The sequence below is a fragment of the Engystomops pustulosus genome, chromosome 5 (genome assembly GCF_040894005.1).
Source record: "Engystomops pustulosus chromosome 5, aEngPut4.maternal, whole genome shotgun sequence".
In the NCBI taxonomy this organism is placed as follows: domain Eukaryota; kingdom Metazoa; phylum Chordata; class Amphibia; order Anura; family Leptodactylidae; genus Engystomops; species Engystomops pustulosus.
In genome coordinates this window covers 60,767,348-60,794,834 of record NC_092415.1, presented here as the reverse complement: position 1 = coordinate 60,794,834, position 27,487 = coordinate 60,767,348, and the positions used below count along the sequence as shown (strand labels likewise).

The window sequence follows — 27,487 nt, the reverse complement described above, 5'->3', positions numbered from 1 at the left end:
TGTGGAGCCCTCTCAACTCCACAAGGTTCTCTGCACAGTGTTCAGCTCAGTTTTAGGTCTACCTGTTGATTCCCTGGTGGAACTGGATAGGGTACAATGAGCCCTCCAGGCCTGCCCATCTGCTCAAGAGAATCCCAGGGACGTAATATGCCGTGTAAATAAATACCAACTAAAGGACGCTATCATGACAAGGGCAAGAGACACTGAGCGGATCATGTTCCAAGATGCCGGGCTGCAGCTGTTGCCAGATCTCTCCCACCTGACTCTCTTGAAAAGGAAGGTTCTTCTTATTCTCCTTGACATTCTTCGGCAACATGATACCCCTTATTAAGCGAGTTGGCACCACCTACAACATCTGACATCCTAATGATATTCCTGCTTTGGTGGCCAACTTTAATCTTCCAGCTCCGGATCTACCTGCATGGCCGTTCTACCAACGCCTGGCGATCCGATGATCCGGCCTTGTCCCCAACGTCCTCCCGCTCTGAGAGCTGGCAACGCACCTGGAGGTTGAAGGAGGTGCTGGCAGTGCCAGGAGGCTTGAGTGCGTGCTTACAGATACCTTGTAATTTGTTGGTAGACTTCTACTGAAACCCCAGGCCTTTTCTTTGCCCTCTTTGCCACAAGCCACTTCTGTTCTAGTTCATCCTTTTCTTGTTTTTGCCCTCTACATATTTTCTTTTCCATAGTCCACTTTTCTTCTTTTGTTCTTTCCCAGTGTTTCTCCCTTGGCCCTCCCTCGCTCTCCCCTAAATATGTCCACCCCACCCACTGAATAATACTCCTGGTTACCTATCTCTTTTGGTGACCATAAATGTACTGGGGTTGAAGGTCCCTCAAAAAGGATTTCAATCCTTTATGGCATGCACAGACAGGGTGTTAAAATTCTTTTTCTTCAGGAGAAACACTTTAAAACTGGTCACTTCCCAGTGATGAGGAATCGTTACTTCAATACCTGGTTTCATAGCTCCAATCCTGAATCACGTTCCAAAGACGTGTCTATTGCTGTCCACCGTTCTCTTCCGCATGTAGTCTTGGGTGAGTTGATCACTGATTCTGGAGGAAAAGAAAAAGTTGTGGGGGATTTTCTAGAGCCAGGCGCCAATTGGTATGCACAAAATGGGGGAGGGAGGTACTGGAGTGGAGTTGCAGCATCAAGCCCCGGAGCTGGATGTGGATCCAGATGTAGTGTGCAGAAATAGAGAAAAAAACGGGGTTGAGTAGTGAGACGCACTACATCCAAAGTGTAATATTGATTATTTTTATTAGAATTGTGACTACGCGTTTCAACACCGTAATGGCGTCTTCATCAGGTCAAACACTGCAGGGAATCCTGCTGTATCTGTGGCAGATGCTGTGCTGCCTAGATGTCAGGGCTGCGTGCTGTCACTGGCGCGGGATGGGCTGCGTGCTGTCATCCCGCGCCAGTGACAGCACGCAGCCCTATCCCCTGCTGCACTGAACACAGCGGTTCGGACATCTAGGCAGCACAGCATCTTCCACAGATATAGCAGGATTCCCTGCAGTGTTTGATCTGATGAAGACGCCATTACAGTGTTGAAACGCGTAGTCACAATTCTAATAAAAATAATCAATATTACACTTTGGATGTAGCGCGTCTCACTACTCGACCCCGTTTTTTTCTCTATTGCTGCACACTACATCTGGATCCACATCCAGCTCCGGGGCTTGACGCTGCAACTCCACTCCAGTACCTCCCTCCCCCATTTTGTGCATACCAATTGTCGTCTGGCTCTAGAAAATCCCCCACAACTTTTTCTTTTCCTCCAGAATCAGTGATCAACTCACCCAAGACTACATGCGGAAGAGAACGGTGGACAGCAATAGACACGTCTTTGGAACGTGATTCAGGATTGGAGCTATGAAACCAGGTATTGAAGTAACGATTCCTCATCACTGGGAAGTGACCAGTTTTAAAGTGTTTCTCCTGAAGAAAAAGAATGTTAACACAATTCTAATAAAAATAATCAATATTACACTTTGGATGTAGCGCGTCTCACTACTCGACCCCGTTTTTTTCTCTATTTCTGCACTCCCGATCATTGATTCTGGTAGATTTGCTTTCATCGAGGTACAAATCTTTGACCAGATCTTTACATTAGTGAACCTGTACCTTCCCAATCGCTCCCCAGTCTCTGTCTGTAGGAAAATTCTGAATGAGTTGTCAGGGTTCTTGGAGGGGATGTTGGTGCTGGGGGATGGCTTCAATTTCCCACTAGATGCCAAACTTGATACCTCCTCGGAGAAAAGTCATATCCCTCTGCAGCAGTTGAGTCCCTCAGAAAGGATCTACACAGCCTTCAATTGGTAGATGTCTGGAAGAGTCTACATTCTAAAGATTTTTTACTTATTCATTATAGGGGTCTTACCTGGGAACCAACAGCCACCATTGGCAACATTGAAATCACAGACCATGCCCCGATTTATGTATCGGCCACTATCCCGTCAATAGCCAAGCAAACTTGATCGTGGCATCTTAATAACTATTTGTTAAAAGACCCTCTCTGCACACAGGAAATCAAGCATACCATTGAATCCTTCCTACTATTCCCAGACCTTCTCCCAGAGGTTCTGCCAATGAAGTGGGAGGCTCTCAAATGTGAACTACGCAGCAGGTTCACTTATCATGGGGTCAGACTGAAGAGGGAGAACTCGGCCAGCTCACCTCTTTACTACAGCAGATGCACCATCTCGAAAGTAGACAAATCAAACCAGTCCTCTGATGGCTTAGCAGACCTTATAAGTTGAGACGAGACGAGATCTGCGCCCCCTACTAGATTTGAAATCCCTGGCCCAGCGCATGCAGTTAAAAAGCCACCTATACGAACACTCAAACAAATATGAATGCCCACTCGCTTGGTTGTTCAGCCCATGGTCAAGGAGTGACGCATATTCCTCATATTAAAAGTACTAAAGATGAGATTTCATATAACGCTGTAGACATCAGTGGAGAAATGAATCAGCAGGAAGCCTTCCTTAAACAACGGGGACCCACTGCTGCTTTTAATTTACCTTTTTTAATTCCCTTCTTTTAAAGCTCATTTGAGGCCCTGTTCCGTTCAGGACACATGCTGGAGATGTGGGGCAGTCTGAGGTGATATGCTGCATATTTGGTGGTCATGTCCAAAAATCTCTCCTTTTTGAGACCAGGTACTTGAAGTTACGTCTGATATTACGTACAGGTTTGGTGGCTCTTAAGACTCCGGAGGTGGCTCTGCTTTCTATCCTCCCCGGTTCTATCCAGAAACAAAAGAATAGCCTCCTGAGATTCACCCTAATTGCAGCACACACAGTCATGCCTCATAGATGGTGCTTTGCTACACCCCCCTCCGTTTCTGATTGAGACAAAGAACTGCTGCATATCTATAGAATGGAGGAATCAATGGTGGACTCCTTGGGTGCCTCAAAAAAATTTATAAAGTTATGGCAACCCTAGATAACTTTTCTTGAATTCAAGTGCTTCAGAGACATTTTGAGCTCAGATCGTTAGATCTTAACTATCCCACAGTCCTCTTCCTCTTGCTAATAACTTATCCTTTTATTCCCACCCCCTTTATTTCCTGGTGTCTTTTCCCAACCCTTCCCCCCCCCCCCCACTTTATTTTTCCTTTGCGTTCCTTCTGTTTACTGCCTCATATCCCGCCTGATGTTTGTCTGATGTTTGTCTCTCCAACTCCCCTTCTGGATCCATAGTGCCCGTAGTTTGGTATTTCCAATTTCTACCACTGTTACAGTGGAAGGGTTGAGAACTCATGTTCATACATCTGTATATCCCAATTACACTTTGTCTCAATGCAGCTCTGATGGGCTCCTTTCATAAGCACATTTGTTTTATTGTACTTTTACTCCTCGATGATTGTATGTGGCCCACTCAATCTCTGTATTTACTATTTTGTAATGACAGGTTGGACTCCTTATTGCTTTATGAAACATCCAGCTCATTTCATCAGACACATGAGGCTGTACTGTATTGTTTGTACATTCTTTATAGTCTTATCCACCTTTTTTAAATTGTTCTTTTTTCATATACTTGTTATGCTTTTTCTAAAAAGTTAATAAAAATTGATTGCATTAAAAACAAACTGTAATATTTTAATATATTTATAAAACATTAGTCTGAATGTAAACAGTGCTTTGAGGTCCACTTTCATTTTTTTTAAGACGCATCCCTGTGGAATATTTTCATATTCATTTTAAGCACCCATAGCTCATATCTCATACTCTTTTAATATATTTTTAGATGCTAATTTGTGCTCATAATTATGTAAACTCTCTGTGCAATTACATAACACTAATTACAGCTTGCTTTGCTTCTCGTGAACTATTACAAAACAAAGCAAAAAAAAAACACTTGTCTAAATCTGATAAAATGGGACCTAAAATAAATAAGTGCAAAGACACCAAGGCTAAAAAGAATATATTGATATATGCATAGTGAAATACTTTATAAATGCAATCCCTTTTATAAGGCCTCATGCATACAAGCATAAATGGAGGCCATACGCTAGACGTAAAAACTGGAGATAGCTCACAGCCACCAGTGACTACTATTTTGCATGGTAATGGTGTAGCGATCACACCGTGTCTCGCTTAATCATGACCGAGCCGGGAACAGATCCTATTCCGACCCAGATTTTAAAGATAGTTGTTCAGTTCCTAAGGAGATGGGAGGGGTGAGGATTGTTTAACCTTCCCATCTCCACCCAGCTGAAATCGCAAGCAAACTCCCCTCTGTTTGCGGCATGCAAATTTTCATGTTTTAACAAAATTAATTCAAAGAATGTTTTATCTTTTTAAAAATACAAGTGATAGAATTCCTCATTGTAGCAAAATGCTTTGATATGACTATTGTATTTCGAAGTTATCTGTTTTTGAGGTCTTACTATGACAGGATTCCTTATACTATCCTGGTAAACATATTTTCATATTTCATAAATGGCTGTAAGTGGCTTTAACTGGCAAAGTCTGTAAGAAAAATTCTTATTTCTCAACCATAGTCAAAAGCCTCTCAATCAGCTAAACCAGTTCCCTACTGAAGAGATACAACCACATCAGGACTGTGCCGTCCACAGTTGGGAATCTGTTCCTTTTGGAATGGATATACTGGCTTGGTTTTAATCCTGCATCATGTCATTAAACTTCTTAAAAGTCATGCTTGATGTTAAGGGGGCTACCTTATGAGGTAGATAAGAAGCAATGTTTTCTCTATCACAGCCTGGAAAATGTATTTGCATATTTCCCAGGTTTCCAGTCACACACTTGAGAATCCAACAATTATCCTGAGATGTAACTGCTGCAACCAATCCCTTGTGTTGATTATGTGTCCATGTAAATATAACTTTAACAGAAGGAAAAAAGTACAATAAAAGATTAATGTTAATCTTTTATTTCTCTGTTTCCATAGTGTGCATGTATTGAATGGTATACTTCCAAATCTATGTTAGCACCAATCTCTGATTATTTCACATAAACAGCAGCTTTACATGGACGTGGCCATATTGCTGCCAATAGGTAACCGTCATCAGGGGTTGCTGATAGGTTGCCATGACAGTTGTATTGCAGTATATTGCATGCGCCATCAGGTTCCCAAGTGTCCAAATCCAAAAAAGTTGGAAATTAAAAATGAAATAAGTAAAAAAATATATAAAAATTGGGAAAAAGAGAAAAATCACCCCCTTTCCCTAGAACTCATATAAAATAAATACACAAATGAAATTGTAAACATGTCAGGTATTGAACTCTTTAATGGAAAATAGCGCCCAAATGTCTGAATTGCAATTTTTGTGCAATTTCAAAACACATAAAATTAGGAATAAAAAGTGATCGTAAAGTCACTAGGGGGAATAATTTGTAACGTATGAAAACAAATCCTTAGGCTGGATTCACACGACCGGTGCCCGCCGTACCGTAGCATGGCGGGCACACGGCAGCGCGCGGGGAGAGGAGGAGGGGGAGGGCGCTGTTCACCCCGCTCCTCTCCATAGGGATACATGGAGCATGGTGCCGTATGCCCTGAAAAAATAGGACATGTCCTATTTTTCCATGGGGTACGGAGCGGTACGGTGACGCACGTGTGCGGCACTGTACTGCTCCCGTAGGGCGTCGCGCGCCCATTGCCGTCTATGGGGACGTCCCTCTTGCGGTAGTGTGAATGCAGCCTTATACAGTTTTGTAGATGGAAAAAAATGTAAAGACGGGGAGTAAAATATGGAAACACAAAATATGATCTTTAAAGGAAACTTACCATCGGGAATATACTTTCTGAAGCAGTTCCCACTTTTATGCTTGTATGCAGCCATTATTAAAATAAGTCTTATTGCAAATTAATTGCAGAGGCTACTGGGGCCGTCAAGTAGCCTCAGACAGCTCCTGGGGGGGGCTACTTCATGCCCCCAGTTTCCCTTGCCTACCCTTTCATCAGGGGTGCAGTAGCTCAGATTCATCTGTCGGCAAGGCGCCGGCAGTAGGTGTGTCTATGACAACAAAATAGCTGCAACTGCGCTTGTGCAGAGCTTACCTGATGTGCCACGAAGAGCTTGCAATAAGCAGGTAGGTACGTATGCACAGGCGAACATGGAGTAGCCTTAACTCCCAAGCTGTCTGAGGCTACCACACACCCTTAGTAGTAATTTGCATAAGGAAAGAATAAAAGTTATTTCAGCAATGGCTGAATACAAGAATTAGATGAAAAAAGGTGTGCAGATGCTACTCTGAGAGGGAATCTACATTGGGCACTGCTTCAGAAAGTAGTTTCCTCATGGTAGATTTCCTTTAAAAACCATTGCCCTGGTCCTTTAAATGTTAAATAAATTGCTACTGTTTATAGTGTATAATCTAAAAAGAAAGAGAAAATTAGTGGTTCCAATTAATATCACAACTTTATTAAATATATAAAAAATGTATCCAAAAGGTTCAGGGAGAGTGGCAAAAGAAAAGAAAATCCAGGCAGCGTGTCCAAAAAACAGTAAGGGAATCTCAATACAGAGGTATGTGCAACTTTAACCCCTTAGCGCTCCGCGCCGTAGCTGTACTGCGCAGCTTCCCACTATTGGCGCTCAGCGCAGTACAGCTACTGCGCGAGCGCATACTATTTTAGAATTGTCACCACGTCGCGAGACGTGGTGACATCGGGCTGAGATTTGGGTGACAGAGGCAGGAGGAGTTCCTGTCTCCGTCACCCGACCAATCAAATCGGTCCCGCCCGCCGATCGCCGTGATTGGCCAGTCAAACCTGACTGGCCAATTACAGCGATTTTAGGCTAAAAAACGTGCTTTTAGCACTTTCCTCTTCCTCCAGCGGCACCATTTTGGTTTGGTATCGCTGGAGAGAGGAAAGAGCGTTACTGTGTGCACCAAAATACACTTTTACACTATAAATAGTGTTCTGATCCTTATCTGATCCCTATTGTTCCCTACAAATTCCCATCCCTATCTGTTTTTTCCTGTGTCCTGTGTGTTCCCTGTGTGATCGCCTTGTGTGATCCCACGTGTCTTCCGTTTTTCCCTGTCTGTCCCTTCTGAACCCAAACGCACTTTTCAGTGCGCTGTGTTAGCGTTGTTCTGCACTGGACGCACTTTTCAGTGTGCCGTGTGAATAGCGCTGCACAGAATCTTTAGCAATCTTAGCGGTAGTTAGTTTGTCTTAGGGCAAGCTAGGTGCATTTGTAGCGCCTTTTTGCGCGGTGCACATAGGTTTTTTTTCGGTGCCTGGTAATATTTTTTTCCAGAACGCCGTAGGTGTACCCGTACTTAGCTATTTTTTGTGTGTGCCATCTGTGCGGCTGGTCCGTGTGGCTTGGTGTGCATTATCTTTTTTTTTTGTGTGCTATCTGTGCGGCTTGTCCGTGTAGTTTAGTGCGCATTATTTTTTGTGTGTGCCATCTGTGCGGCTTGTCCGTGTAGTTTGGTGTGCATTACCTTTTTTTTTGTGTGCTATCTGTGCGGCTTGTCCGTGTAGTTTAGTGCGCATTATTTTTTTTGTGTGCTATCTGTGCGGCTTGTCCGTGTAGTTTAGTGCGCATTATTTTTTGTGTGCCATCTGTGCGGCTGGTCCGTGTGGCTTGGTGTGCATTATCTTTTTTTTTTGTGTGCTATCTGTGCGGCTTGTCCGTGTAGTTTAGTGCACATTATTTTTTGTGTGTGCCATCTGTGCGGCTTGTCCGTGTAGTTTGGTGCGCATTATCTTTTTTTTTTGTGTGCTATCTGTGCGGCTTGTCCGTGTAGTAAAGTGCACATTATTTTTTGTGTGTGCCATCTGTGCGGCTTGTCCGTGTAGTTTGGTGCGCATTATCTTTTTTTTTTTGTGTGCTATCTGTGCGGCTTGTCCGTGTAGTTTAGTGCACATTATTTTTTGTGTGTGCCATCTGTGCGGCTTGTCCGTGTAGTTTGGTGTGCATTATATTTTTTTTTTGTGTGCCTGCTAGACGGTTTATCCGTGTAGTTTGGTGCACATTATCTAATTTTTCTTGTTCTCTATTTTTTTTTGTGTGCAATGTCTCAGAAGACGTACACCGTGTTGGAGGCATATAACATGCTTGCCTCTGACACCGAGTCAGCTAGTGGGGATGATGGTCCCTTTTACCTATCATCATCCTCCTGCTCATCTTCCAGTGACCTGGAAGGACCCCCAAGAAGGCGCCGTAGGGTTCCAGGGACTTCTGCAATTGAAGTGCCTGGGACTTCTGCAGGAGAAGTGCCTTGGACTTCTGCAGGAGAAGTGCCTGGGACTTCTGCAGGAGAAGTGCCTGGGACTTCTGCAGGAGAAGTTTCTGGGACTTCTGCAGGAGAAGCGTCTGGGGCTTCCACTGACCCCACATGGGTAGCCCCAGATAATTATACCCCTCAGGTCCCTGACTTTTTGGGCCATCCTGGCATTAACTTTGACACGACAGGGCTCAGAGCCAGGGGCGCACCTGCCATGAGGCGAGTTGAGCATCTCGCCTCAGGCGGCACGCCTCCTGCTCGACGAGGGGGCGGCACCGTGCGTCTGGCAACATGCTCCCCACCGCCGGCGCCACCGTGCTTCCGCCTCCCCGCCGACCGGCACAGAACTCCCGCGTTCCTTTTGGTGGGCGACTCTGTGTTCCCACCCGCACTCCCCGCATATCTGTGCTCCCGGCTCAACCCCCCTCTGCCCCTGTCTCCCGTCCGGCACCATGCTCCTGCTCCCGGCTCAACCCGTCTTTCGTGCATCATGCTCCGCGCCAGCAGCATGCGCCCGCCCCCTCGCTCTCCGGCATCGAACTCCCGCCTGGCGTTTCAGTGCTCCGGCCGGCACCATGTTCCTACTCCCCACATACCTTCGCTCCTGTCTCCCGGCAAAGGCTCCGGCTCCCAGCCCGACCACAACCCACCCCCGCTCCCAGCCCGACCAGAACCCACCCCCGCTCCCAGCCCAACCATAATCCACCCCGTTCTCGGATCGTCCCCACCCGCTCCCGGAACGTCCGGCCCCCGCCCCCCAACACCGCGCTCCCGGGCCAGCCGCCTCCCCACCTCCCTACCGCCACACGAGAAGACCAAACTTACCAAGACCCTGAAAGGAAGGTAAAGTTATCTTATGTATGCATATATGTGTGTATGTATATATGTGTGTGTGTATATTTATGTGTGTATATGTATAAATGTATATGTATGTGTGTGTGTATATATATGTGTGTGTGTATGTGTGTGTGTATATATATATATATATATATATATATATATATATATATATATAGTATGTGTGTGTATAAACAGTATGTGTGTGTGTGTGTATATATATAGTATGTGTGTGTGTATATATATATATATTTGCTGTATGTACAGTGTGTGTATATGGTGTATCTACTGTTTGTATATGTGTACATATATGCTGTATATATATGCTGTATTTGTGATATTTATGAGAGCTTCTATTTTGTACTATATAGTGGTACACTGTATGCATTTTATACTACATGGCGGTACGCTGTATGCATTTTATACTACATGGCGGTACGCTGTATGCATTTTATACTACATTGCAATATGCTGTATGCATTTTATACTATATGGCTGTACGCTGTATGCATTTATACTACATGGCGATACACTGTATGCATTTTATACTATATGGCGGTACGCTGTATGTATTTTATACTACATGGCGGTACTCTATGTATTTTATACTGCATTGCGGCAGGCTGTATGTATTTTAGACTACATGGCGGTACTCTGTATGCATTTTATACTACATGGCAGTACTCTGTATGCATTTTGTACTACATGGTGGTATGCTTTATCTATCTTATACTATATGGTGGCACGCAGTGTGCATTTTATACTACATGGTGGTGCGGTGTATGCATTTTGCATTGCTTTATTTTCACACCAAACCAATATGAAGGATCTGGTCCTGACACTCCCTGATATATTACATATATGTGCACGGGGGGGGGGGCGTCTTTCTATGGCTCGCCTCAGGCAGCAGGCAGGCTTGGTACACCCCTGCTCAGAGCTGTAGACTTTTTTAAGTTTTTTTTTTGATGAGGAGCTGCTAAATATTATTATATTTCAGACAAATCTCTACGCTGCACAACATATTGCCCAAAACCCCACGTCCTTTTATGCACAACCCTACAGGTGGACCCCTGTCACTGCAGCAGAGATGCACAAGTATTGGGGCATAATACTCCTTATGGGGATAGTAAAGAAGCCTTCAATCAGGGACTACTGGAGCACAGATATACTGTACCACACCCCCATGTTCCGCATGGCAATGAGCAGGATGCGCTTTGAAGCCATCCATAAGTTTTTGCACTACACTGACAACACACAGTGCCCACCCAGAGGTGACCCCAGTTATGATCGGTTATTTAAGGTCAGGCCCATATTAGATCATTTTAGTGCCAAGTTTGCCCAGGCATATACTCCCGCCAAACATGTGAGCATAGACGAGTCCCTGGTACAATTCAAAGGGAGACTTCAATTCCGCCAGTACCTGCCCAATAAGAGGGCAAGATATGGTGTGAAAATGTATAAGCTGTGCGAAAGTTCATCAGGGTACACATACAAGTTCAGGGTATATGAAGGGAAGGACTCCACTATAGTGCCCCCAGAATGCCCCCCCTTCCTGGGTGTTACAGGGAAGATAGTGTGGGATTTAGTGCACCCACTGCTGGACCAGGGCTACCACCTCTACCTGGACAATTTCTACACCAGCACCACCCTGTTCAAGTGCCTCACTTCCAGAAATACTGCGGCATGCGGCACTGTACGCAGAAATCAGAGAGGTCTCCCTAAGTCGCTGCTTGGGCAAAAACTTAAAAGGCACGAAAGCAGGGCACTATGCAGCGACTCTGTATTGTGTGTTAAGTACAAGGACAAGAGAGAGGTCCTTGTATTAACCACAATACATGAGCACACCACCACCCCTGTCCCAGTACGAGGTGCCAGTACAGAAACCCCCAAGCCGGACTGTATTTTAGATTATAACAAATACATGGGAGGGGTGGACTTGTCTGACCAGGTGCTTCAGCCGTACAATGCCATGCGGAAGTCGAGGGTGTGGTACAAGAAGCTGGCCGTGCACATCATGCAGATGGCATTGTATAATGCTTATGTGCTGCATCGATATGCCGGCCAGAGGGGAACTTTCCTGGAATTTCAAGAGATGGTAATAAAGTACTTTCTTTTTGGAGACCAGGGAGGGGGGAGTGCTAGCACATCTGGAAGTGAGGCCACATCACGTATTGTACCAGGGCAGCACTTTCCAGGAGTAGTTCCCCAAACAGCCAGCAAGGGAAGGTCACAAAAGAGGTGCAGGGTGTGCTCCAAAAATGGCATTCGGAAGGACACCATTCATCACTGTGAGACATGCCCAGAAAAACCAGGGTTATGTATGAAAGATTGCTTCCGAATTTATCATACATCCCTGGATTTTTAGAGTACCCTGTTGTTACCCTGACGCACAGCTTATACATCATGCCGCACCTTCCCTTCTAAGCCCTGCCATGTGCCCAGCCTGTAGATTACTGTCCCGTATGCTTTACCCGGGAAAACATGCATCATGATTTTTAGGGTGTTTGTCTCCCATGGCAGCAGCTGGGCACAAAATGACATAATAGATATTTTTTACTATGCACTATCCATTTTGCACTTTTTCAGGGGTCCACCTGTGGGGTTAAAATGCTAACTATACCCCTAGATTAATTCATGGAGGGGTGTAGTTTCCAAAATAGGGTCAGTTCTTAGGGGTTTCTACTGTACTGGCCCCTATTGGCATCTACAAATCTTTCATGATGCCAAAAAGAAAAAAAAAAAGTACAATGTCTGTGCTCCAACAAGTTATTCCCTTTTGAGCCCTGCCGTGTCACCATCCTACAGATTATTGCCTCCTATGGGGTATTGCCCTAACCGGGGTAACCCGCAGAATGATTTTTGATGTGTTTTTCCCCAGTGGCATGAGTTGGGCAAAATACTTTTGTCACTTCAATGGCATATTTGATAAATTGCAATACAACTGTTTCTCTGCACTACTCACTTTGTATTACATTTGAGCCAGCACCTTAGGGGTTAAAATACTCATACAAGCCTACATACATTCTTTGAGGGGTGCCCTTTCCAAAATGGGTTCACTACTTGGGCTTTCTATTGTACTGGTACCTCGGGGGTACCCCCCATTACCAATCTAGTGAAAACGAAGCTTGAAAACCTAAATTGTGCTTCTTTCTTCCTGACCCCTGCCGTGTGCCCAGCCTGTAAATTATTGGCACATGTGTGGTATTGCCGTACTCAGGACAACCCCCAGAATGATTTTTGGGGTGTTTGTCTAAAGTGGCATGGGTTGGGCACAGTATATGAGGCACAAAAATGACTTTTTTGAGATAAAAACACAATTTTTACTCTGCACCATTTACTTTGCATTCAATTTTGACCAGCGTGTTGGGGGTTAAAATGATCATACAAGCCTACATACATTCTTTGAGGGGTGCCCTTTCCAAAATGGGTTCACTACTTGGGAGTTTCTATTGTACTGGTACCTCGGGGGTACCCCCCATTACCAATCTAGTGAAAACGAAGCTTGAAAACCTAAATTGTGCTTCTTTCTTCCTGACCCCTGCCGTGTGCCCAGCCTGTAAATTATTGGCACATGTGTGGTATTGCCGTACTCAGGACAACCCCCAGAATGATTTTTGGGGTGTTTGTCTAAAGTGGCATGGGTTGGGCACAGTATATGAGGCACAAAAATGACTTTTTTGAGATAAAAACACAATTTTTACTCTGCACCATTTACTTTGCATTCAATTTTGACCAGCGTGTTGGGGGTTAAAATGATCATACAAGCCTACATACATTCTTTGAGGGGTGCCCTTTCCAAAATGGGTTCACTACTTGAGAGTTTCTATTGTACTGGTACCTCGGGGGTACCCCCCATTACCAATCTAGTGAAAACGAAGCTTGAAAACCTAAATTGTGCTTCTTTCTTCCTGACCCCTGCCGTGTGCCCAGCCTGTAAATTATTGGCACATGTGTGGTATTGCCTTACTCAGGACAACCCCCAGAATGATTTTTGGGGTGTTTGTCTAAAGTGGCATGGGTTGGGCACAGTATATGAGGCACTAAAATGACATTTTTGAGATAAAAACGCAATTTTTACTCTGCACCATTTACTTTGCATTCAATTTTGACCAGCGTGTCGGGGGTTAAAATGCTCACCACAACCACCGATAAATTCTTTGAGGGGTCTAGTTTCCGTAATGGTATCATTTATTGGGGGTTTCTATTGCACTGGCACCTCACGGGCCCTGCCAACATGACATGGCACTCCAAATCCAAACGTGTGAAAACGGAGCTGGAAAATCAAAATTTCACTCCTTCCATTCTCATCCCTTCTGTGTGCCCAGCCTGTAAATTATTGGCACATGTGTGGTATTGCCGTACTCGGGACAACCCGCAGAATGATTTTTGGGGTGTTTGTCTGAAGTGGCATGGGTTGGGCACAGTATATGAGGCACTAAAATGACACTTTTGAGATAAAAACACAATTTTTACTCTGCACCATTTACTTTGCATTCAATTTTGACCAGCGTGTCGGGGGTTAAAATGCTCACCACAACCACCGATAAATTCTTTGAGGGGTCTAGTTTCCGTAATGGTATCATTTATTGGGGGTTTCTATTGCACTGGCACCTCACGGGCCCTGCCAACATGACATGGCACTCCAAATCCAAACGTGTGAAAACGGAGCTGGAAAATCAAAATTTCACTCCTTCCATTCTCATCCCTTCTGTGTGCCCAGCCTGTAAATTATTGGCACATGTGTGGTATTGCCGTACTCGGGACAACCCGCAGAATGATTTTTGGGGTGTTTGTCTGAAGTGGCATGGGTTGGGCACAGTATATGAGGCACTAAAATGACACTTTTGAGATAAAAACGCAATTTTTACTCTGCACCATTTACTTTGCATTCAATTTTGACCAGCGTGTCGGGGGTTAAAATGCTCACCACAACCACCGATAAATTCTTTAAGGGGTCTAGTTTCCGTAATGGTATCATTTATTGGGGGTTTCTATTGCACTGGCACCTCACGGGCCCTGCCAACATGACATGGCACTCCAAATCCAAACGTGTGAAAACGGAGCTGGAAAATCAAAATTTCACTCCTTCCATTCTCATCCCTTCTGTGTGCCCAGCCTGTAAATTATTGGCACATGTGTGGTATTGCCGTACTCGGGACAACCCGCAGAATGATTTTTGGGGTGTTTGTCTGAAGTGGCATGGGTTGGGCACAGTATATGAGGCACTAAAATGACACTTTTGAGATAAAAACGCAATTTTTACTCTGCACCATTTACTTTGCATTCAATTTTGACCAGCGTGTCGGGGGTTAAAATGCTCACCACAACCACCGATAAATTCTTTGAGGGGTCTAGTTTCCGTAATGGTATCATTTATTGGGGGTTTCTATTGCACTGGCACCTCACGGTCCCTGCCAACATGACATGGCACTCCAAATCCAAACGTGTGAAAACGGAGCTGGAAAATCAAAATTTCACTCCTTCCATTCTCATCCCTTCTGTGTGCCCAGCCTGTAAATTATTGGCACATGTGTGGTATTGCCGTACTCGGGACAACCCGCAGAATGATTTTTGGGGTGTTTGTCTGAAGTGGCATGGGTTGGGCACAGTATATGAGGCACTAAAATGACATTTTTGAGATAAAAACGCAATTTTTACTCTGCACCATTTACTTTGCATTCAATTTTGACCAGCGTGTCGGGGGTTAAAATGCTCACCACAACCACCGATAAATTCTTTGAGGGGTCTAGTTTCCGTAATGGTATCATTTATTGGGGGTTTCTATTGCACTGGCACCTCACGGGCCCTGCCAACATGACATGGCACTCCAAATCCAAACGTGTGAAAACGGAGCTGGAAAATCAAAATTTCACTCCTTCCATTCTCATCCCTTCTGTGTGCCCAGCCTGTAAATTATTGGCACATGTGTGGTATTGCCGTACTCGGGACAACCCGCAGAATGATTTTTGGGGTGTTTGTCTGAAGTGGCATGGGTTGGGCACAGTATATGAGGCACTAAAATGACATTTTTGAGATAAAAACGCAATTTTTACTCTGCACCATTTACTTTGCATTCAATTTTGACCAGCGTGTCGGGGGTTAAAATGCTCACCACAACCACCGATAAATTCTTTGAGGGGTCTAGTTTCCGTAATGGTATCATTTATTGGGGGTTTCTATTGCACTGGCACCTCACGGGCCCTGCCAACATGACATGGCACTCCAAATCCAAACGTGTGAAAACGGAGCTGGAAAATCAAAATTTCACTCCTTCCATTCTCATCCCTTCTGTGTGCCCAGCCTGTAAATTATTGGCACATGTGTGGTATTGCCGTACTCGGGACAACCCGCAGAATGATTTTTGGGGTGTTTGTCTGAAGTGGCATGGGTTGGGCACAGTATATGAGGCACTAAAATGACACTTTTGAGATAAAAACGCAATTTTTACTCTGCACCATTTACTTTGCATTCAATTTTGACCAGCGCGTCGGGGGTTAAAATGCTCACCACAACCACCGATAAATTCTTTGAGGGGTCTAGTTTCCGTAATGGTATCATTTATTGGGGGTTTCTATTGCACTGGCACCTCACGGGCCCTGCCAACATGACATGGCACTCCAAATCCAAACTTGTGAAAACGGAGATGGAAAATCAAAATTTCACTCCTTCTGTTCTCATCCCTTCTGTGTGCCTAGTCTGTAAAGTATTGGCACATGTGTGGTATTGCTGTACTCGGGACAACCCGCAGAATGATTTTTGGGGTGTTTGTCTAAAGTGGCATGGGTTGGGCACAGTATATGAGGCACTAAAATGACATTTTTGAGATAAAAACGCAATTTTTACTCTGCACCATTTACTTTGCATAAAATTTTGACCAGCGTGTCGGGGGTTAAAATGCTCACCACAACCACCGATAAATTCTTTGAGGGGTCTAGTTTCCGAAATGGTGACATTTTGGGGGGGTTTTCTATTGTACTTTTACTTCAGGGGCTCTTCAATTACACTGTGGCACCACAAAATATTTGCAGCCAAATTGGCTTTCCAAATTCCCAGTATCGCTAACTCTGTTCTGGACATCGCTGTGCGGGGAAACAGCAGCTGACATCCACATGTCTGGTATCGCCGTACTCGGAAGAAGCAGGGCAAGAAATTAGGAATATATATTTACCTCAAATTCCTTCTGAATGTATCCATTTTAGAGCTAAATTGGAAAGATTGAAATCCAAAATTGAAATTTCAAAATTTCCACTCCATTTTCATATGCTTCCGGAAAAATAATTAAAGGGTTAACAGACTTCTTAAATGCTGATTTGAATAGGTTGAGATTTTAGGTTCATAAAATGGTGTTACTTGTGGGGGTATATAGTACATAAGTCTTTATAGGGCACTTCCAAACTGAATTGATCACCAAAAAGTTCGCATTTTTCAAATTTCAAGAAAATCTGAGAAGTTGCTACTAAAACTTCAAACCTTCTCACATCCATAAAAAAAATGGAAACTTAAAACAAATAATGGATATAAAAAGAAGACCAATGGCAAAAGGTTTCCATCAAAAAAAATTTGTGGTATCACTTTTTGTCTAAAAAGTATAACATTTGAAACTTTGAAAATAGTCATTTTTTTCAAATTTTTCCTAAATTTTTGAATTTTTACCCCCCAAAAAAGGAACGGATCACCGAAATGACACTACTAACATAAACTACAATGTCTCACGAGAAAACAATCTCAAAATCACAGAGATATCTTAAAGCGTTGAAAAGTTATTACCACAGGAAGAGACACTGGTCAAATTTCAAAAAAAAGTTGCGAGCCTTAACCTGCAAACAGGCTGCGTCCTTAAGGGGTTAAATTACTGAAGTAAACATACAATGGAAGTAAAACCATGCCATTTGCAAAGAAAAACAATACCCCAATGAATAAACTGGGGGAACAGTTTGAGAAACTGCGAGGCAGCGTGTTCACGGGTTGAATTCTCACTCGACCTACATACGACCCCTAATTACAAACGGACCACTGGATTTTAGTTTTTTATTGTGCTTTAGTCCTAGGCTACAATGATCCGCTGTAATAGTTATAAAATTTGTCTGTAATGAAGCTTTATTGTTAATCCTGATTCTTATGACAACCCAACATTTTTAAAATCCAATTGTCACAGAGACCAAAAAAGTTCTGGCTGGGATTACAATGATAAAATATACAGTTCCGACTTACATACAAATTCAACTTAAGAACAAACCTCCAGACCTTATCTTGTATGTAACCCGGGGACTGCCTGTATTAAAAGAAACAGCACTATACAGCATTTTAGAGCTGTACAATGAACGTTATCTATCCATGTATGAGTATAATAGGTTATACGTAAGATAAATCATTATTGGGAAAAATTATATTTTAAAGAGAGATCTGTGATATTGGGATCTGCACCACATTATGGAGATGCTGCACAGACACCACAGGCTCTTCATGAGCTTCTTAAATTCAGCAAACCTTTCTTAATAATCCAAAATAATAATTCTAAATACACTGTGATTGTTAAGCTTTTGTAATGGGCTTAATTAGAGAGATCAACATATAATGTTTCACGCTGTGTGCATTCCTATTCCGCCTGCCAAAAATCATATTAATGTTTAATTAGAATATCTGTAGTGAGTCATTTGTAACCAAGCAAAGGGTAGATTTAGATCCGCAACGTTTATTACTTTTTAAGTTAAATCCATTGTAGTCATTAAGATTGTGAATCCACTGAGGAGACTTTTGCTCAAAAAGTAAAGAACACATAAATCAGAATATTTATGAAGGGTAAAACAATAATTAATTACGGCCATTGTGATGCAGTCATTTGTAAGTATTTGTTTGGGGATCAATAGGGACAAATAGATTTTAGTACAATTACAAGAAATATATATAAATCATTACTGCCAGGTTGTATTGTCTTTAGGGGGTATTCCTGTTTTGGACATCCAATGGATATCCTTGAAATATTAATAGAATATATATTACTGTATATATACTTTATAAAATAGTTTTATTTTTGGTACTTATTATTTGTAGCTATAAAATATAGTATATTTTTGAAAGTTTGCACATTCATATTAAGGGGTGGAAATAGAATCTTGTTCTGAGAATCTTTGTTTGTGGGTTTCTAGAAAGAAAACAACATGAAGTCCAAAGGAAAATATATTATAAAGTTATTAGTATGTCTATATAATTAAAGGACACCTGTCATCAGGTCTGTGTCACTAGTCCTGTCACCTCTACCTGTTGGAGCAGCTCACAAGGATCCCATCCCAGTCTTTATCTAGTTATTTCATACATTAATCATTATAAAATCATGTATTCTTTATTATGTAAATGAGGCTGGTCACATGGTCAGAGGCAGTGATGTCACCCCGGTTCCCCTTCCCCTCTCCTCCCCCTGCTCATGTCTGTGTGTAATGTATAGTAAAGCATGGCTAGTGTGTGTGCTGCATCTGCTGACATGCTGCATCCTCCTAATATACAGGTGAGAGACACAGACATCAGCTACACAAGTACCTGACATGTTCTGCTATAACATGGCTGCCTGGAGCTTTTGTATCTCTCCTATAAACACACACAGGCTGCAGGGGGCGTGGCCACCAGGAAGCACATCATTATACAGCCTCACATCATTATACAGGCTGTCAGTCAAGCACTGGGGGTGTGGCTGTGCCGCCCACTCATGAATAAGCTGGACAGTGTGAATATGCTAATGACTCATTGGATATTTCACAGGTCATTTGCATACAGCTTTAGGACCTCATTGCTAAGGTTTACAGGCATGTAGAGGGACAATGAAGGGATAGAGGCAATGCTCTCTAATGGCAGTTTATGAAAATATATTTAGTTTAGGGGAGTCATTTTGCCTGACGGGTTCTCTTTAAGTTGCCCTCTAAATACACTAAATTTTTTTTCTGTTAGCATGCTCACCAGGTAGAGCACAACCACAGTGGTGGAGGTGGGGTGTATGTGTGTAGAGGGGAGGAATAGAAATTTATAATGACCTTGAGTTGTTTTCAAGGTCCCAATCATGTTGTTCAAATCCTTTTAATTAAGACTTAAAGAGGTGCTCCCATTTCAGCAAATAAATGTTGTTGTTTGTATAATGAAAAGTTATACAAATTTCCAATATACTTTCTGTATAAATTCCTCAAGATCTCTGCTTGCTGTCCTTCTATAGAAAGCTTCTATGTTTATTTCTAGTGGACAGAAATCTGACCATGGTCACACAGGTGCACGGCTCGTTATGACCCAAAGCTGTGATCACTCTCTGATACTAAAGATCTGTGTAGCTGTGTGACCATGGTCAGATTTCTGTCCACTAGAAATAAACATAGAAGCTTCCTATAGAATAGGACAGCAAGCAGCAAGTCCTGTTACAATGCAGTGATAAGCTTGTTGTACCCAAACCATTACATAATGGTGCCAATACAATGACCTCCAGGCTTGGACCATTGTTATGCCCTGTGCTGTGCAATCTTTCGGTCGTCTAGCATTTAGACATTGTTCACTGCAATACGATTTTTTGCAAAGGCATTACATTCAGAAAGCTGTTCTTCTCCACTCGCACAATACAATACATTGGAACTGCAATGCCAATCACTGCTTTTACTAGGCTTCCTGACATCTTTTCAAAGTTGTTACATCTTAGCTTTTACTCTAAGGTGAAGTATGTTAAAGACTTTTATATATAAACATAATCTGAGGAGTTGAGCTCTGCTACCAGATATAAATTACAATTAGATACGACTATACTTTGTATTACATATTAGTCCAATTTTTTAGCGGCATGATTTTCTTCTGCTGCTGGCTGATGCTGTTAAAAAAATGTCCAGATTGATCATGGAAAATCAAATGGCTCTTATTGTGATATTATGAGCCAGCACATGCTGTATTGACGCTCGAGACAGGAACATGCTGTAAAAATCAGCTGCCTATCTTTGCATCTCTAATTTATTATTTTCAGGCTCATTTTAGATGTAATTTAAAGCCTTATTCAACATTAAATACCATTTGTTTCTTTCAAAAACCAAGACCACTTGATAATTTGTTACACACTTTCTAGGAAATGCTTACCTATCTTGTTTTCACCTTTTACCAGTACTTCTCACTCTGTCAAAATTAACTTCCCCCAGACAGAAGATAATTAAGGAAAAGTTGCTTACAGTATAACTATACCTTTTTTATTGGAGGAATGAATAGAGCATAAGATATTAGTAAACTTTGTATTATACTTCATAAAGTAATACAGCTTCTTTGTGCTTTTTTTCTGCTCCTTATCCTGTAGTGAGCAGTCACAGCATAGCGATAAGAAAAGAAGGCTAAAGAATACTTGTTCCATACATAGATAATATTTCTCTTTATGATCTACCAAGTAAAAAGGAAAAGTGAGAATAAGAAGGAGAAAACAAAAAAATACAAATTACATTTTTATCAATACACTAATATACAGACAGTATACAAACAATTAAAATGGTAGGGCACTAGAGATGAGCGAGTACTAAAATGCTTGAGTGCTCGTTACTCAAGTCAAACTTTTCCTGATGCTCGAGTGCTCGTATCGAATAACGAACCCCAATGGGAGACTTGAGCATTTTTCAAGGGGACCAAGGCTCTGGAATAAAATGTGTAATTTTATTGAGAAATAAGGAAGTCAGTCCTGTTTCTTTGTTTTTTTTATTCAATGGAATATTCGTGGAACTTCAAAAAGGAGAATGACCCATGTTAAACATCTGCAATGTGTTCTTCACACATATTGTTCTTCAGATACTATTGTGAAGAACACCTTTCTGCACTAATGTTTCTATACATCTGCAATGTGTTCTTCACACATATTGTTCTTCACATACTATTGTGAAGAACACTGTTCGGCACTCGTGTCTTCGGATAAGTTAGCAGATGTACGGAAACATCTGCAATGTGTTCTTCACTGTGTTCTTCACTGTGTTCTTAACTTAAATGATCTTGTGTTCACTATGTTCACTGTTTTAAAAGCTCGATCTTGAGCAGACGAAATACTCATCCAAGCAACGAGACGCTAATCCAAGCAACGAGTACGCTAATACTCGAACGAGCATCAAGCTCGGACGAGTATACTCGCTCATCTCTATAGGGCACACATAATGGGGCTTATTTACTAAGGTTCCCGTGGCCGCATTTCCATCTGGGTTTTCATCGCGCCACTGGGACAAGGATTTAAAAGGGGATTGTGTTGCACGCGATCGGATTTTGGCGCATCGGCACCGGCTTTCATGCGACAGATCCGACGATCTGACTGATTCGGACAGAGAGCTGGATTTAACCTTATAATTGTGTCGCAAGCCAATGCAGTTACATGCATCAGGAAGAAGATGGTGAACTCTGGCGGACCTGAGCTGGGAGCGACACATGCAGGATATCGGGTGCACGATGTAAGTGATTCTCGACGGACACTCCGGATCGGGGAACGCGCAGGACCAGGTAAGTAAATGTGCCCCATTGTGTCATCTCTCAAAATAACCAAGACTGATCTTTCTCCTAATACTTGCCAGGAAAAACACTCAAAATTGTATATGTTTTTTTGCAAAAATATACAGTAGTCAATGCAGATTAATGTTTATCCAATCTGTTTATTTAATCATCTACTTAAAAAGCAACAGCTTTCAGACCAAGATCAGACCACCTTTGCATTTCAGCTTTTCACTTCCTAGACTACAAATGCCATTGACAGAACTGTATGGGGGGCTTGTTATGTGTGCAACAAATTGCACTTTCTATAGGCTATATTTAATATTCTGTGTTATGTACTGGAAGGCTGGAAAAAAATGTCCAAATGGAAATTTGCCAAAAATATGCATCTGCATCACTTTCTATTGAGCTTTGTTTCATTGTGCAGTAGTGCAGTACAAATGACAACTCCAAAAATGATACCTCCACTAAATACAGTCACAGAGATCCCAAATTTAAATATTTTTTTTATATCTTAATACCGTAAAAAAAAATGTAAAACTTTGCAGATCAAAATACATTTTTTGCCATACTCTAACACCATGAAATTGTTACCCTTCCTTGTACGGCACTATGTAAGGTCAACGTAAAGTATATTTGTGAGACAAGCTGATGTTTTCATTGAGACCATGTTCTTGATTGTTTGACTTTTTATCACTTTTAATTCAAATTGTTGTGAATGGAAAGATGGCAAAAATGGCAGTTTGGACATTTGAAAGGCTTTTTCCCCTTATGGCATTTACTGTATTGGATAATTTGGCATTTTTGCAAAAGATGATACCTAACATGTTTAGGATGTTATATGTTTATATATTCATTCTAGGGAAAGAAGTAGGGATGAGCGAACCTCAAATTTATGTTCTGGTTCGGGTACTAAACTTTGCTCTCTATTTAACACCCAATGACAGGATTTAACTCTTTAAATGCAATTAAATGTCTGAAGGCACATGTGCCGCCATTTTCCTGGGGGTTCGTCGCTCCCTGTGACATCTTTGGGGAGTGACAATCTTCGGGAAAATAGAGGCACGCAGTTAAACACGGACCCAAATATAGTAGTTTAGAGTCCGCTCATCACTAGAAAGGTATTTCATTTTTACTTGTAAAAAAAGACTACTTTGGAATCATAAGATGTATCAATATTTTGACTTATGACTTATGGCTTCTGTCCTTGGTTTTCGCTGCTGCTCACACCCTCCATACCCAACTTGATCTAAATAAAAAGTTTGTATTACAAAAATAAACATTTTCAGTGTACGCAATAAAAATATAAGCATCTGAAAATATTCAAAGAACCATTCAGCAGAACATAAATATAACACCTTAGGATTTCTAAAATGATATAGTAAGGTTAATTGCAGTGCAGGAGTCTGAGAGTGCACATTATCTGATCAGCATCTGTCAGGCATGAAGGCAAAGGTTCATACTTAGTACTTGGATCAACTTCATATGCTGATCAGAACTATTATTTACTCCCTCCAGGGAATGTTCCTGAATTAGAAAGTCTCCCATCTTTTGTTTGAGAATTAGAAAAGTGGATATACAAAAAATAGAAGATTAGTCAAGTGTTTCAGATGCTTTTCCATGACAGTAAACTCACATGCATATGGTTGTCTTCAAAGTTAGCTATTGTTTAAAGCAGTGTTTTTAAAAAAATCAATTTATTGTTTGTATAGTTTTTTAAATATAAAAAAACTATTTACATTAAAACAAATATGTCAATAGTCAAGTACAACAAGATGAAAGGGGGTTTTTAGACAATACAGGCGGTCCCCTACTTAAGGACACCCGACTTACAGACAACCCATAGTTACAGACAGACCCCTCTGGCCTCTGGTGAAGCTTTCTGAATGCTTTACTATAGTCCCAGGCTGTAATGATCAGCTGTAAGGTGTCTGTAATGAAGCTTTATTGATAATCCTTGGTCCCGTTATAGCAAAAAATGTTTAAACTCCAATTGTCACTGAGGCCAAAAATTTTTTTGTCTGGATCTACAGTTATAAAATATACAGTTTCGACTTACATACAAATTCAACTTAAGAACAAACCTCCAGACCCTATCTTGTACGTAACCCGGGGACTGCCTGTAATTGACATTGAATTAAGAACATCAGAGCTGAAGCACAACCATATAAAGGGTATGCATGCAAGAGGATAACAGGGTAATTGTTAATGGATTAGCAGATATAAATATCCCAGGAAAAAAACATACAATAACATGAAGGGAAGGATAAAAAATGAAAGTAAATTTTTCGGAGAAAGAGCTTGGCACCAATTAGAAGGGGGGAGTGTATGGGTCGTCTGAATGACAAAACTCTGAATAAGTATACTGTTGAAATAGGTGAAGGAGGGTGTAGAGGCCTTGAGGTTAACCTTGTCAACCTGATGGAGAGGGTACATTTGGGGACTTAAGATAGTATAACCAAAAAGACCACACTTTTTAAAGGCAACCTGTCACCAACGCACTATTTTATGGTTATTACATGTTCCAATGATTTGGCAAGCTCTGTGCAGCGCTGCGTAATTTGCGTAAATTTTGGAATTATTATTAATTCCAAAAACCCATAACATGAAAAAAGCAATATATGATGCATCTGGCTTTCTGCACATGTCAGAGAGATACAGCTCACTGTGCAAGCATCGGCAATGCCTGCAGCAGTGAGCTGCAGTGAGAGGGGATGGAATTCGGCGCGTGGGCTGACGTGATCCAGAAGCAGACAATTTTTGAATTTGAATCCCAGCCCCCAGGAATTCAGGGGGGACGTTGGCAGGAAGTCAGGTACTTTAGTATAAAGCCTATATAATGTGAAATACACATCCCATTTTAATGATTTATTTATTTAATATTTACTTTTTTATTTTTGACTTTTTTTCATTTTACTTATTTATTTTTTATTTTATTATAATAAGATACGATTTTGCTTCTATGTCGATAATATCAGAATACATTCTATGTACAGATGTCGTAAGGTGGAGGCAGAGAGGTTATACAGAGAGTGTATATTTTATGTGGCATTAATAATGATTTTCTGCAGCTAATCTCATTATGTAAATAGGATACCACCAACAATAATGTCATGTATCATGGTGCAACTACTCAGTGCCCAAAATTGCTAGCAATAAATGCCCTATCACAGTGGCGGCGAACCTATGGCACGCATGCCAGAGGTGGCACTCGGAGCACTCAGTGTGGGCACCCAGACCATCACCCCTGCACAGAGTTTGCCAGGTCTCAAAACCTCCTCCTGCAGTCCCTGGCCACCCAGGACATGCTGTGATCAGTGCTATTTTTAAACTACACATCCTTAGCTGCCTGGGACTATAGGAGGAGCAAGGAGGTGCAGAAAAGGCTGCCTTATTATTGGAGATCCTGTTCAGGGGCCCATGGAAGGAAACTACAATGGTAATTGGAATTTTGTTCAACTGTATTGGTGTCCTTAGGTCACAGATACAATTAAAAGCTGCCATATTGGCACTTTGCATTTAAATAAGTGGGTTAGGTTGTAATTTGGGCACTCAGTCTCTAAAAGGTTTGCCATCACTGCTCTATCATATGCTCTAAATTACTTAATTATGAATGGGTGATCATAATGGGCATTACCCTGAAGCAAAAAAGAACACTAATACCTGCTAGCTTCCATGAGTTAGAATTTTCTAGTGCTGAAAAATAAAAAATATTCTTCACCTGCTAAGCAATAGAACAAAGCATCAAAAACAATTTAAGCATTTCCTCTGCTGCAGCTATTGATAAGTGAGGTGCTTTGTTTAATTGCCTGACTCAGGCTTTATTTTTTTCTATAAAACATAACATCTGGCGCCGTCAGGTCTTTTGGCACAGCTCCTATCTCTGCTGAATGATCATGATTAGTATCTACTCTGTTTATTCACTAACCACCTTCAATTGTTCTTGGGACTGTGCCATCTGGTCCTGGGATTTTCTTGTAAGCATCATACAATATTTTGTACTTTTTATTTTTAGGACAAGAAGTCTTATTGAGAAACTTATGACATGTTTGAAGCACCTACTCACTAACAGGTCTAGAGAGGTCTCATAGGGGCATCAGCTTGCTCTACTAATGATTTTCATGAATATACCAGAGACATCTATTAAAAGTTCTGCTCCGTTTTCTTGATTTGTAAAGCCTCCTGTCTTTTACCTCATCCTGACCATTCCTGACATAAAATGGCCACAGATGGAGGGTTATGTGATCTCTAATTGTCTATAAGTAATCTCCCTGCTAGGACCTTAATCTCATATTCATGAATACTGTCATAAGGTGCTGGCAGGGTGATTGGTCATGAACAGTTAGGATCTCATGACGCTTTTACGACGCTTCACTTTACATGAGAAGATAGTGATGCAGAACTTTTAATAAATGTATATTTATAAATAAATATATGGCCTTGCAATTGCTGGGGACCTGGATTCAAGGCCCAGGGTCAACATCTGCAAAGAGTTTGTATGTTCTCTGTGTTTGTGTGGGTTTCCTCTGGGTCCTCCGGTTTCCTTCCAAACTCCAAAACATACAGGTAGGTTGATTAGATTGTGAGCCCCATTGGGGACAGGGACTGATTTGGTAAGCTCTGTGCAGCGCTGCGTAATCTGTGTGTGCTATATAAATAAAGGAATTATTATTATTGTATAATCTCATTTATACACTTATGCGCACTTATCTGTCCTAGTAGCTGCTAACCACATGGGGCAGGAATAAGAAATGAGAGAACCCTAGTCCTGTCATTCTGTTGTCCCCTACCTCTCATCCCCGACATTTCTTATCAAGGCTGCCAATTTTTGCAGTGTTATATACATATCCTGCTCTACAATGTGCACTATAATATGTATATAATGGTGCATATCTTCCATTCTTGAGTCTCTCTGATCGGATGCCAGGGCCCCCTGACACTGCAGGCCCAATAGCAGCTGCTATGGCTGCTTCCCCTGGGCGGAATACTACTAACTCATCTTCTTCATACATTGTATATGTAGCACACAGATGCACTGATCTAATAGAGCCAATTCTGTTAAATGTAGGGAGAAAAAAAAGATTTTTAAAAGAAGAAGGCATTCTCCTTTCAAGGACAGGAAAGTAAAAATAAAATAAAAAACTGATGTAATATCTTTTATTTTTCACTGTGCAGACAGTCAGATGCATTGTACACAGTAGATTATACTACAATAAGCCGCAGCTCTTGCATTAGCTAAGACTTTATGAATCGCTGCTTCATGGGCACTTTGCTGGTGACTCCATTTAAGTAGAGCTAATTGCAAGAAGTGAAATGGTGTATTCAATAACAGGACATCATGTTCTATTTTCCAGGTGAACCTAGCACTTAACTGTGTAAAAGTACAAATGGACTTCCATAAATCAGCATGAGCCTTATATAACATTATACTGTACAGCACTCCCCATCTTCTTCATATATT

The 27,487-nt window shown here is 41.8% G+C and overlaps 1 protein-coding gene across 6 annotated transcripts in view; it reads left to right on the top strand.

Moving 5' to 3' along the window:
• The window catches only part of DLGAP1 (DLG associated protein 1), a 389,361-nt gene that overhangs the window by 246,786 nt on the left and 115,088 nt on the right, over positions 1-27,487 (top strand). The gene's annotated exons all lie outside the window — the stretch shown is intronic.